Below are 11,908 nucleotides of genomic sequence, written 5' to 3' on the forward strand. Positions count from 1 at the left end.
GACGCCTTAGCACCCCTCTAGTGCACTCTGGACCCCTCTATTCCACAGAATTGGGCCCCCCAGATATATTTGGAATCTCCAGGCCCCTTAGACACCCTCTAGTCTCCTCACAACCCCTCCAGATTTCTCCCTTCTTCCCCAGAAGCATTTATGGACAGTGTAGACCCCTTAGCACCCCTCTAGTGCACTCTGGACCCATCTTTTCCACAGAATTGGCCTCCCCAGCTCTCTTCGGGCCCCCCAGACCCCCTCTAGTCTCCTCGCAACCCCTCCAGATTTCTTCCTTCTTCCCCAGAGGTATTTCTGGACCATGTAGATGTCTTAGCACCCCTCTAGTGTGCTCTGGACCCCTCTTTTCCACAGAGTGGGGCCCCCCACCTCTCCTGTGGCACCCCAGACCCCTTAGACACCCTCTAGTCTCCTCGCAACCCCTCCAGATTTCTCCCTTCTTCCCCGGAGGCATTATTTGACTGTGTAGACGCCATAGAACCCCTCTAGTGCGCTCTGGACCCCTCTTTTCCACAGAATTGGGCCCCCCAGCTATCTTCTGGCCCCTTAGACCCCCTCTAGTCTCCTCGCAACCCCTCCAGATTTCTCCCTTCTTCCCCAGAGGCATTTCTTGACCGTGTCGACACCTTAGCACCCCTCTACTGCGCTCTGGACCCCTAAGGTGTTGACGTGGTCAAGAAATGCCTATGGGGAAGAAGGAAGCAATGTGGAGGGCTTCTGCGGAGACTACAGGGTGTCTTGGGGGTCTGGGGACCAAATGAGAGGTGGGGTCCCCACTTTGTGGAAAAGAGCACCCCTCTAGTGCCCTCTTGATCCCTCTGTTCAACGGAATAGGACCCCTAGGTCTCTTTTGGCCCCCCAGGCCCCTTAGACACCCTCTAGTCTCCTTGCCACACCTCCAGATTTCTCCCTTCTTCCCCAGAAGCATTTACGGACAGTGTAGATGCCTTAGCACCCCTCTAGTGCACTCTGGACCCCTCTTTTCCACAGAATTGGGCCCCCCAGATATATTTGGAATCTCCAGGCCCCTTAGACACCCTCTAGTCTCCTCACAACCCCTCCAGATTTCTCCCTTCTTCCCCAGAAGCATTTATGGACAGTGTAGACGCCTTAGCACCCCTCTAGTGCACTCTGGACCCCTCTTTTCCACAGAATTGGGCCCCCCAGCTCTCTTCTGGCCTCCCAAACCCCTTTAGGCAGCCTTTAGTGTGCTCGCAACCCTTCCAGATTTCTCCCTTCTTCCCCAGAGGCATTTCTGGACAGTGTAGACGCCTTAGCACCCCTCTAGTGCGCTCTGTACCCCTCCTTTCCACAGAATTGGGCCCCCCAGCTCTCTTCTGACCCCCAGACTCCTTAGACTCCCTCTAGTCTCCTCGCAACCCCTCCAGATTTCTCCCTTCTTCCCCAGAGGCATTTCTGGACCATGTAGGCACCTTAGCACCCCTCTAGTGCGCTCTGGACCCCTCTTTTCCACAGAATTGTGCCCCCCAGCTCTCTTCTGGCCCCCCAGAGCCCTTAGACAGCCTCTAGTCTTTTCGCAACCCCTCCAGATTTCTCCCTTTTTTCCCCCCAGCCATTTATGGAACATGTAGACACCTTAGCACCCCTGTAGTGCGCTCCGGACCCCTCTTTCCCCAGAATGTTGCCCCCCAGCTCTCTTGAGGCCCCCAGACCCCTTAAACAGCTTCTAGTCTCCTTGCAACCCCTCTTGATTTCTCCCTTCTTCCCCAGAGGCATTTCTTGACAGTGTAGACATCTTAGCACGTTAGCCAATTCTATGCCATGTAGATGCTTTAGCACCCCTCAAGTGCGCTCTGGACCCCTCTTTTCCACAGAATGGGGCCCCCCAGCTCTCTTGGGGCCCCCCAGAACCCTTAGCCACCCTCTAGTCTCCTGGCAACCCCTCCAGATTTCTCCCTTCTTCCCCAGAGGCATTTCTGGACCATGTAGACGCCTTAGCACCCCTCTAGTGTGCACTGGACCCGTCTTTTCCACAGAATGGGGCCCCCCAGCTCTCTTGGGGCCCCCCAGAGCCCTTAGACACCCTCTAGTCTCCTCGCAAGCCCTCCAGATTGCTCCCTTCTTCCCCAGAGGCATTTCTGGACCATGTAGACACTTTAGCACCCCTCTAGTGTGCTCTGGACCATTTTTTTGCACAGAATGGACCCCCCAGGCCCCTTAGACACCCTCTAGTCTCCTCGCAACCCCTCCAGATTTCTCCCTTCTTCCCCAGAGGCATTTCTGGACTATGTAGACACCTTAGCACCCCTCTAGTGTGCTCTGGACACCTCTTTTCCACAGAAATGTGGCCCCCCAGCTCTTTTGGTGCCCCCCCGAAACCTTAGCCACCCTCTAGTCTCCTCGTAACCCCTCCAGATTTCTCCCTTCTTCCCTAGAGGCATTATTTGATAGTGTACACACATTAGCACTTCTCTAGTGCACTTTGGACCCCTCTTTTCTACAGAATTGGGCCCCCCAGATATATTTGGAATCTCCAGGCCCCTTAGACACCCTCTAGTCTCCTCGCAACCCCTCCAGATTTCTCCCTTCTTCCCCAGAGGTATTTCTGGACCATGTAGATGTCTTAGCACCCCTCTAGTGTGCTCTGGATTCCTCTTTTCCACAGAGTGGGGCCCCCCACCCCTCCTGTGGCACCACAGACCCCTTAGACACCCTCTAGTCTCCTCGCAACCCCTCCAGATTTCTCCCTTCTTCCCCAGAGGCATTTTTGGACAGTGTAGACCCCTTAGTGCCCCTCTAGTGCACTCTGGACCCCTCTTTTCCACAGAATGGGCCCCCCCAGCTCTCTTGAGGCCCCCAGACCCCTTAAACAGCTTCTAGTCTCCTTGCAACCCCTCCAGATTTCTCCCTTCTTCCCCAGAGGCATTTCTTGACAGTGTAGACATCTTAGCACGTTAGCCAATTCTATGCCATGTAGATGCTTTAGCACCCCTCAAGTGCGCTCTGGACCCCTCTTTTCCACAGAATGGGGCCCCCCAGCTCTCTTGGGGCCCCCCAGAACCCTTAGCCACCCTCTAGTCTCCTGGCAACCCCTCCAGATTTCTCCCTTCTTCCCCAGAGGCATTTCTGGACCATGTAGACGCCTTAGCACCCCTCTAGTGTGCGCTGGACCCGTCTTTTCCACAGAATGGGGCCCCCCAGCTCTCTTCTGGCCCCCCAGAGCCCTTAGACACCCTCTAGTCTCCTCGCAAGCCCTCCAGATTGCTCCCTTTTTCCCCAGCGGCATTTCTTGACCGTGTCGACACCTTAGCACCCCTCTACTGTGCTCTGGACCCCTAAGGTGTTGACGTGGTCAAGAAATGCCTATGGGGAAGAAGGAAGCAATGTGGAGGGCTTCTGCGGAGACTACAGGGTGTCTTGGGGGTCTGGGGACCAAATGAGAGGTGGGGTCCCCACTTTGTGGAAAAGAGCACCCCTCTAGTGCCCTCTTGATCCCTCTGTTCAACGGAATAGGACCCCTAGGTCTCTTTTGGCCCCCCAGGCCCCTTAGACACCCTCTAGTCTCCTTGCCACACCTCCAGATTTCTCCCTTCTTCCCCAGAAGCATTTATGGACAGTGTAGAGGCCTTAGCACCCCTCTAGTGCGCTCTGGACCCCCCTTTTCCACATAATTGGGGCCACCAGATATCTTTCGGATCTCCAGACGCTTTAGACACCCTCTAGTCTCCTTGCAACCCCTCCAGATTTCTCCCTTCTTGCTCAGAGCCATTTCTTCACAGCGTAGACCCCTTAGCACCCCTCTAGTGCACTCTGAACCCCTCTTTTCCACAGAATTGGGCCCCCCAGATATATTTGGAATCTCCAGGCCCCTTAGACCCCCTCTAGTCTCCTCGCAACCCCTCCAGATTTCTCCCTTCTTCCCCAGAGGCATTTATGGACAGTGTAGATGCCTTAGCACCCCTCTAGTGCATTCTGGACCCCTCTTTTCCACAGAATTGGGCCCCCCAGATATACTTGGAATCTCCAGACCCCTTAGACCCCCTCTAGTCTCCTCGGAACCCCTCCAGATTTCTCCCTTCTTCCCCAGAGGCATTTCTGGACAGTGTAGACCCCTTAGTGCCCCTCTAGTGCACTCTGGACCCCTCTTTTCCACAGAATGGGGCCCCCCAGCTCTCTTGAGGCCCCCAGACCCCTTAAACAGCTTCTAGTCTCCTCGCAACCCCTCCAGATTTCTCCCTTCTTCCCCAGAGGCATTTCTTGACAGTGTAGACATCTTAGCACGTTAGCCAATTCTATGCCATGTAGATGCTTTAGCACCCCTCAAGTGCGCTCTGGACCCCTCTTTTCCACAGAATGGGGCCCCCCAGCTCTCTTGGGGCCCCCCAGAACCCTTAGCCATCCTCTAGTCTCCTGGCAACCCCTCCAGATTTCTCCCTTCTTCCCCAGAGGCATTTCTGGACCATGTAGACGCCTTAGCACCCCTCTAGTGTGCGCTGGACCCGTCTTTTCCACAGAATGGGGCCCCCCAGCTCTCTTCTGGCCCCCCAGAGCCCTTAGCCACCCTCTAGTCTCCTCGCAAGCCCTCCAGATTGCTCCCTTTTTCCCCAGCGGCATTTCTTGACCGTGTCGACACCTTAGCACCCCTCTACTGTGCTCTGGACCCCTAAGGTGTTGACGTGGTCAAGAAATGCCTATGGGGAAGAAGGAAGCAATGTGGAGGGCTTCTGCGGAGACTACAGGGTGTCTTGGGGGTCTGGGGACCAAATGAGAGGTGGGGTCCCCACTTTGTGGAAAAGAGCACCCCTCTAGTGCCCTCTTGATCCCTCTGTTCAACGGAATAGGACCCCTAGGTCTCTTTTGGCCCCCCAGGCCCCTTAGACACCCTCTAGTCTCCTTGCCACACCTCCAGATTTCTCCCTTCTTCCCCAGAAGCATTTATGGACAGTGTAGACGCCTTAGCACCCCTCTAGTGCACTCTGGACCCCTCTTTTCCACAGAATTGGGCCCCCCAGATATATTTGGAATCTCCAGGCCCCTTAGACACCCTCTAGTCTCCTCACAACCCCTCCAGATTTCTCCCTTCTTCCCCAGAAGCATTTATGGACAGTGTAGACGCCTTAGCACCCCTCTAGTGCACTCTGGACCCCTCTTTTCCACAGAATTGGGCCCCCCAGCTCTCTTCGGGCCCCCCAGACCCCTTAGACCCCCTCTAGTCTCCTCGCAACCCCTCCAGATTTCTCCCTTCTTCCCCAGAGGCATTTCTGGACCATGTAGATGCCTTAGCACCCCTCTAGTGCACTCTGGACCCCACTTTTAAACAGAAGGGGGCCCCCCAGCTCTCTTCGGGCCCCCCAGGCCCCCTCTAGTCTCCTCGCAACCCCTCCAGATTTCTCCCTTCTTCCCCAGAGGCATTTATGGACAGTGTAGATGCCTTAGCACCCCTCTAGTGCACTCTGGACCCCTCTTTTCCACAGAATTGGGCCCCCCAGATATATTTGGAATCTCCAGGCCCCTTAGACCCCCTCTAGTCTCCTCGCAACCCCTCCAGATTTCTCCCTTCTTCCCCAGAGGCATTTTTGGACAGTGTAGACCCCTTAGTGCCCCTCTAGTGCACTCTGGACCCCTCTTTTCCACAGAATGGGGCCCCCCAGATATATTTGGAATCTCCAGGCCCCTTAGACCCCCTCTAGTCTCCTCGCAACCCCTCCAGATTTCTCCCTTCTTCCCCAGAAGCATTTCTTGACAGTGTAGACGCCTTAGCACCCCTCTAGTGCACTCTGGACCCCTCTTTTCCACAGAATTGGGCCCCCCAGATATATTTGGAATCTCCAGACCCCTTAGACCCCCTCTAGTCTCCTGGCAACCCCTCCAGATTTCTCCCTTCTTCCCCAGAGGCATTTCTGGACCATGTAGACGCCTTAGCACCCCTCTAGTGCCCTCTGGACCATTTTTTTGCACAGAATGGACCCCCCAGGCCCCTTAGACACCCTCTAGTCTTCTCAGAACCTCTCCAGATTGCTCCCTTTTTCCCCAGAGGCATATCTTGACAGTGTAGACACCTTAGCACCCCTCTAGTGCACTCTGGACCCCTCTTTTCCACAGAATTGGGCCCCCCATATATCTTTGGGACCTCCAGACCCCTTAGACACCCTCTAGTCTCATCGTTACTCCTCCAGATTTCTCCCTTCTTCCCCAGAGGCATTTCTTGACAGTGTAGACGCTTTAGCACCCCTCTAGTGCGCTCTGGACTCCTCTTTTGCACAGAATGGGGTCCTCTAGCTCTCTTCTCGCCCCCCAAGCCCTTTTAGACATCCTTTAGTGTGCTCGCAATCTCTCCAGATTTCTCCCTTCTTCCCCCGAGCCATTTCTGGACAGTGTAGTCACCTTAGCACCCCTCTAGTGCGCTCTGGACCCCTCTTTTCCACAGAGTGACCCCCACCAGCTCTCTTCTGGCCCCCCAGGACCCTTAGACACCCTATAGTGTGCTCGCAACCCTTCCAGATTTCTCCCTTCTTCCCCCGAGCCATTTCTGGACAGTGTAGACCCCTTAGCACTCCTCTAGTGTGCTCTGGACTCCTCTTTTCCACAGAAATGTGGCCCCCCAGCTCTTTTGGTGGCCCCCCGAAACCTTAGCCACCCTGTAGTCTCCTCGCAACCCCTCCAGGTTTCTCCCTTCTTCCCCAGAGGCATTTCTTGACCATGTAGATGCTTTAGCACCCCTCTAGTGCACTCTGGACCCCTCTATTCCTCAGCGTGGGCCCCCCCAGCTCTCTTGTGGCCCCCCAGAACCCTTAGACACCCTCTAGTCTCCTCGCAACCCCTCCAGATTTCTCCCATCTTCCCCAGAGCCATTTATGGACCATGTAGACACTTTAGCACCCTTCTAGTGCAGTCTGGACCCGTCTTTTCCGCAGATTTGGGCCCCCCGAGCTGTCTTATGGCCCCCAGTCCCCTTTAGGCACCCTCTACTCTCCTCACAACCCCTCCAGATTTCTCCCTTCTTCCCCAGAGGCATTTCTTGACAGTGTAGATACCTTAGCACCCCTCTAGTGCACTCTGGACCACTCTTTTCCACAAAATCGGGCCCCCAGCTCTCTTCTGGCCCCCAGACCCCTTAGACACCCTCTAGTCTCCTCGCAACCCCTCCAGATTTCTCCCTTCTTCCCTAGAGCCATTTGTAGACCATGGAGGCACCTTAGCACTTCTCTAGTGCACTCTGGACCCCTCTTTTCCACAGAATTGGGCCCCCCCAGCTCTCTTCTGACCCCCCAGGCCCCTTAGACACCCTCTAGTCTCCTCGCAACCCCTCCAGATTTCTCCCTTCTTCCCCAGAGGTATTTCTGGACCATGTAGATGTCTTAGCACCCCTCTAGTGTGCTCTGGATTCCTCTTTTCCACAGAGTGGGGCCCCCCACCCCTCCTGTGGCACCCCAGACCCCTTAGACACCCTCTAGTCTCCTCGCAAACCCTCCAGATTTCTCCCTTCTTCCCCAGAGGCATTTCTAGACCATGTAGACACCTTACTACCTCTCTAGTGCACTCTGGATTCCTCTTTTCCACAGAGTGGGGCCCCCTAGCTCTCTTGTGGCCCCCCAGGCCCCTTAGACACCCTCTAGTCTCCTCGGAACCCCTCCAGATTTCTCCCTTCTTCCCCAGAGGCATTTCTGGACCACGTAGACACCTTAGGGGTCCAGAGCGCACTAGAGGGGTGCTAAGGTGTCTACATGGTCAAGAAATGTCTCTGGGAAAGAAGGGAGCAATCTGGAGGCCTTCTGAGGAGACTAGAGGGTGTCTAAGTGGTCTAGGGGGCCATAAGAGAGCTGGGGGCCCAATTCTGTGAAAAAGAGGTGTCCAGAGCGCACTAGAGAGGTGCTAAGGTGTCTACATGGTCCATAAATGCCTCTGGGGCAGAAGGGAGAAATCTGGAGGGGTTGCGAAGAGACTAGAGGGTGTATAAGGGGTCTGGGGGCCCAGAAGAGTGCTGGGGGGCCCAATTCTGTGGAACAGAGGGGTCCAGAGTGCACTAGAGGGGTGCTCTTTTCCACAGAGTCTAGATCCCAGCTCTCTTCTGGTCCCCAGGCCCCTTAGACACCCTCTAGTCTCCTCGCAACCCCTCCAGATTTCTCCCTTCTTCCCCGGAGGCATTTTTTGAGTGTGTAGACGCCTTAGCACCCCTCTAGTGTGCTCTGGACCCCTCTTTTCCACAGAATGGGCCCCCCAGCTCTCTTCTGACCCCCAGACTCCTTAGACTCCCTTTAGTCTTCTCGCAACCCCTCCACATTTCTCCTTTCTTCCCCAGAGGCATTTCTGGACCATGTAGACACCTAAGCACCCCTCTAGTGTGCGCTGGACCCGTCTTTTCCACAGAATGGGGCCCCCCAGCTCTCTTCTGGCCCCCCAGAGCCCTTAGCCACCCTCTAGTCTCCTCGCAAGCCCTCCAGATTGCTCCCTTCTTCCCCAGAGGCATTTCTGGACCATGTAGACGCCTTAGCACCCCTCTAGTGCGCTCTGGATCCCTCTTCCACAGAATGGGGCCCCTCAGCTCTCTTGTGGCCCCCAGACCCCTTAGACACCTTCTAGTCTCCTCGCAACTCCTCCAGATTTCTCCCTTCTTCCCCAGAGGCATATCTTGACAGTGTAGACCCCTTAGTGCCCCTCTAGTGCACTCTGGACCCCTCTTTTCCACAGAATTGGGCCCCCCATATATCTTTGGGACCTCCAGACCCCTTAGACACCCTCTAGTCTCATCGTTACTCCTCCAGATTTCTCCCTTCTTCCCCAGAGGCATTTCTTGACAGTGTAGACGCTTTAGCACCCCTCTAGTGCGCTCTGGACTCCTCTTTTGTACAGAATGGGGTCCTCTAGCTCTCTTCTCGCCCCCCAAGCCCCTTTAGACACCCTATAGTGTGCTCGCAACCCTTCCAGATTTCTCCCTTCTTCCCCCGAGCCATTTCTGGACAGTGTAGACCCCTTAGCACTCCTCTAGTGTGCTCTGGACCCCTCTTTTCCACAGAAATGTGGCCCCCCAGCTCTTTTGGTGTCCCCCCGAAACCTTAGCCAGCCTGTAGTCTCCTCGCAACCCCTCCAGATTTCTCCCTTCTTCCCCAGAAGCATTTATGGACAGTGTAGACGCCTTAGCACCCCTCTAGTGCATTCTGGACCCCTCTTTTCCACAGAATTGGGCCCCCCAGATATACTTGGAATCTCCAGAGCCCTTAGACCCCCTCTAGTCTCCTCGCAACCCCTCCAGATTTCTCCCTTCTTCCCCAGAGGCATTTCTGGACAGTGTAGACCCCTTAGTGCCCCTCTAGTGCACTCTGGACCCCTCTTTTCCACAGAATGGGGCCCCCCAGCTCTCTTGAGGCCCCCAGACCCCTTAAACAGCTTCTAGTCTCCTTGCAACCCCTCCAGATTTCTCCCTTCTTCCCCAGAAGCATTTATGGACAGTGTAGACGCCTTAGCACCCCTCTAGTGCACTCTGGACCCCTCTTTTCCACAGAATTGGGCCCCCCAGCTCTCTTCGGGCCCCCCAGACCCCTTAGACCCCCTCTAGTCTCCTCGCAACCCCTCCTGATTTCTCCCTTCTTCCCCAGAGGCATTTCTGGACCGTGTAGATGCCTTAGCACCCCTCTAGTGCACTCTGGACCCCACTTTTAAACAGAAGGGCGCCCCCCAGCTCTCTTCGGGCCCCCCAGACCCCCTCTAGTCTCCTCGCAAACCCTCCAGATTTCTCCCTTCTTCCCCAGAGGCATTTATGGACAGTGTAGATGCCTTAGCACCCCTCTAGTGCACTCTGGACCCCTTTTTTCCACAGAATTGGGCCCCCCAGATATATTTGGAATCTCCAGGCCCCTTAGACCCCCTCTAGTCTCCTCGCAACCCCTCCAGATTTCTCCCTTCTTCCCCAGAGGCATTTTTGGACAGTGTAGACCCCTTAGTGCCCCTCTAGTGCACTCTGGACCCCTCTTTTCCACAGAATGGGGCCCCCCAGATATATTTGGAATCTCCAGGCCCCTTAGACCCCCTCTAGTCTCCTCGCAACCCCTCCAGATTTCTCCCTTCTTCCCCAGAAGCATTTATGGACAGCGTAGACGCCTTAGCACCCCTCTAGTGCACTCTGGACCCCTCTTTTCCACAGAATTGGGCCCCCCAGATATATTTGGAATCTCCAGACCCCTTAGACCCCCTCTAGTCTCCTCGCAACCCCTCCAGATTTCTCCCTTCTTCCCCAGAGGCATTTCTGGACCATGTAGACGCCTTAGCACCCCTCTAGTGCCCTCTGGACCATTTTTTTGCACAGAATGGACCCCCCAGGCCCCTTAGACACCCTCTAGTCTTCTCAGAACCTCTCCAGATTGCTCCCTTTTTCCCCAGAGGCATATCTTGACAGTGTAGACACCTTAGCACCCCTCTAGTGCACTCTGGACTCCTCTTTTCCACAGAATTGGGCCCCCCATATATCTTTGGGACCTCCAGATCCCTTAGACACCTTCTAGTCTCATCGTTACTCCTCCAGATTTCTCCCTTCTTCCCCAGAGGCATTTCTTGACAGTGTAGACGCTTTAGCACCCCTCTAGTGCGCTCTGGACTCCTCTTTTGCACAGAATGGGGTCCTCTAGCTCTCTTCTCGCCCCCCAAGCCCTTTTAGACATCCTTTAGTGTGCTCGCAATCTCTCCAGATTTCTCCCTTCTTCCCCCGAGCCATTTCTGGACAGTGTAGTCACCTTAGCACCCCTCTAGTGCGCTCTGGACCCCTCTTTTCCACAGAGTGACCCCCACCAGCTCTCTTCTGGCCCCCCAGGACCCTTAGACACCCTATAGTGTGCTCGCAACCCTTCCAGATTTCTCCCTTCTTCCCCCGAGCCATTTCTGGACAGTGTAGACCCCTTAGCACTCCTCTAGTGTGCTCTGGACTCCTCTTTTCCACAGAAATGTGGCCCCCCAGCTCTTTTGGTGGCCCCCCGAAACCTTAGCCACCCTGTAGTCTCCTCGCAACCCCTCCAGGTTTCTCCCTTCTTCCCCAGAGGCATTTCTTGACCATGTAGATGCTTTAGCACCCCTCTAGTGCACTCTGGACCCCTCTATTCCTCAGCGTGGGCCCCCCCAGCTCTCTTGTGGCCCCCCAGAACCCTTAGACACCCTCTAGTCTCCTCGCAACCCCTCCAGATTTCTCCCATCTTCCCCAGAGCCATTTATGGACCATGTAGACACTTTAGCACCCTTCTAGTGCAGTCTGGACCCGTCTTTTCCGCAGAATTGGGCCCCCCGAGCTGTCTTATGGCCCCCAGTCCCCTTTAGGCACCCTCTACTCTCCTCACAACCCCTCCAGATTTCTCCCTTCTTCCGCAGAGGCATTTCTTGACAGTGTAGATACCTTAGCACCCCTCTAGTGCACTCTGGACCACTCTTTTCCACAAAATCGGGCCCCCAGCTCTCTTCTGGCCCCCAGACCCCTTAGACACCCTCTAGTCTCCTCGCAACCCCTCCGGATTTCTCCCTTCTTCCCTAGAGCCATTTGTAGACCATGGAGGCACCTTAGCACTTCTCTAGTGCACTCTGGACCCCTCTTTTCCACAGAATTGGGCCCCCCCAGCTCTCTTCTGACCCCCCAGGCCCCTTAGACACCCTCTAGTCTCCTCGCAAGCCCTCCAGATTTCTCCCTTCTTCCCCAGAGGTATTTCTGGACCATGTAGATGTCTTAGCACCCCTCTAGTGTGCTCTGGATTCCTCTTTTCCACAGAGTGGGGCCCCCCACCCCTCCTGTGGCACCCCAGACCCCTTAGACACCCTCTAGTCTCCTCGCAAACCCTCCAGATTTCTCCCTTCTTCCCCAGAGGCATTTCTAGACCATGTAGACACCTTACTACCTCTCTAGTGCACTCTGGATTCCTCTTTTCCACAGAGTGGGGCCCCCTAGCTCTCTTGTGGCCCCCCAGGC

This window comes from Dromaius novaehollandiae, chromosome 11, assembly GCF_036370855.1.
Source record: "Dromaius novaehollandiae isolate bDroNov1 chromosome 11, bDroNov1.hap1, whole genome shotgun sequence".
In the NCBI taxonomy this organism is placed as follows: domain Eukaryota; kingdom Metazoa; phylum Chordata; class Aves; order Casuariiformes; family Dromaiidae; genus Dromaius; species Dromaius novaehollandiae.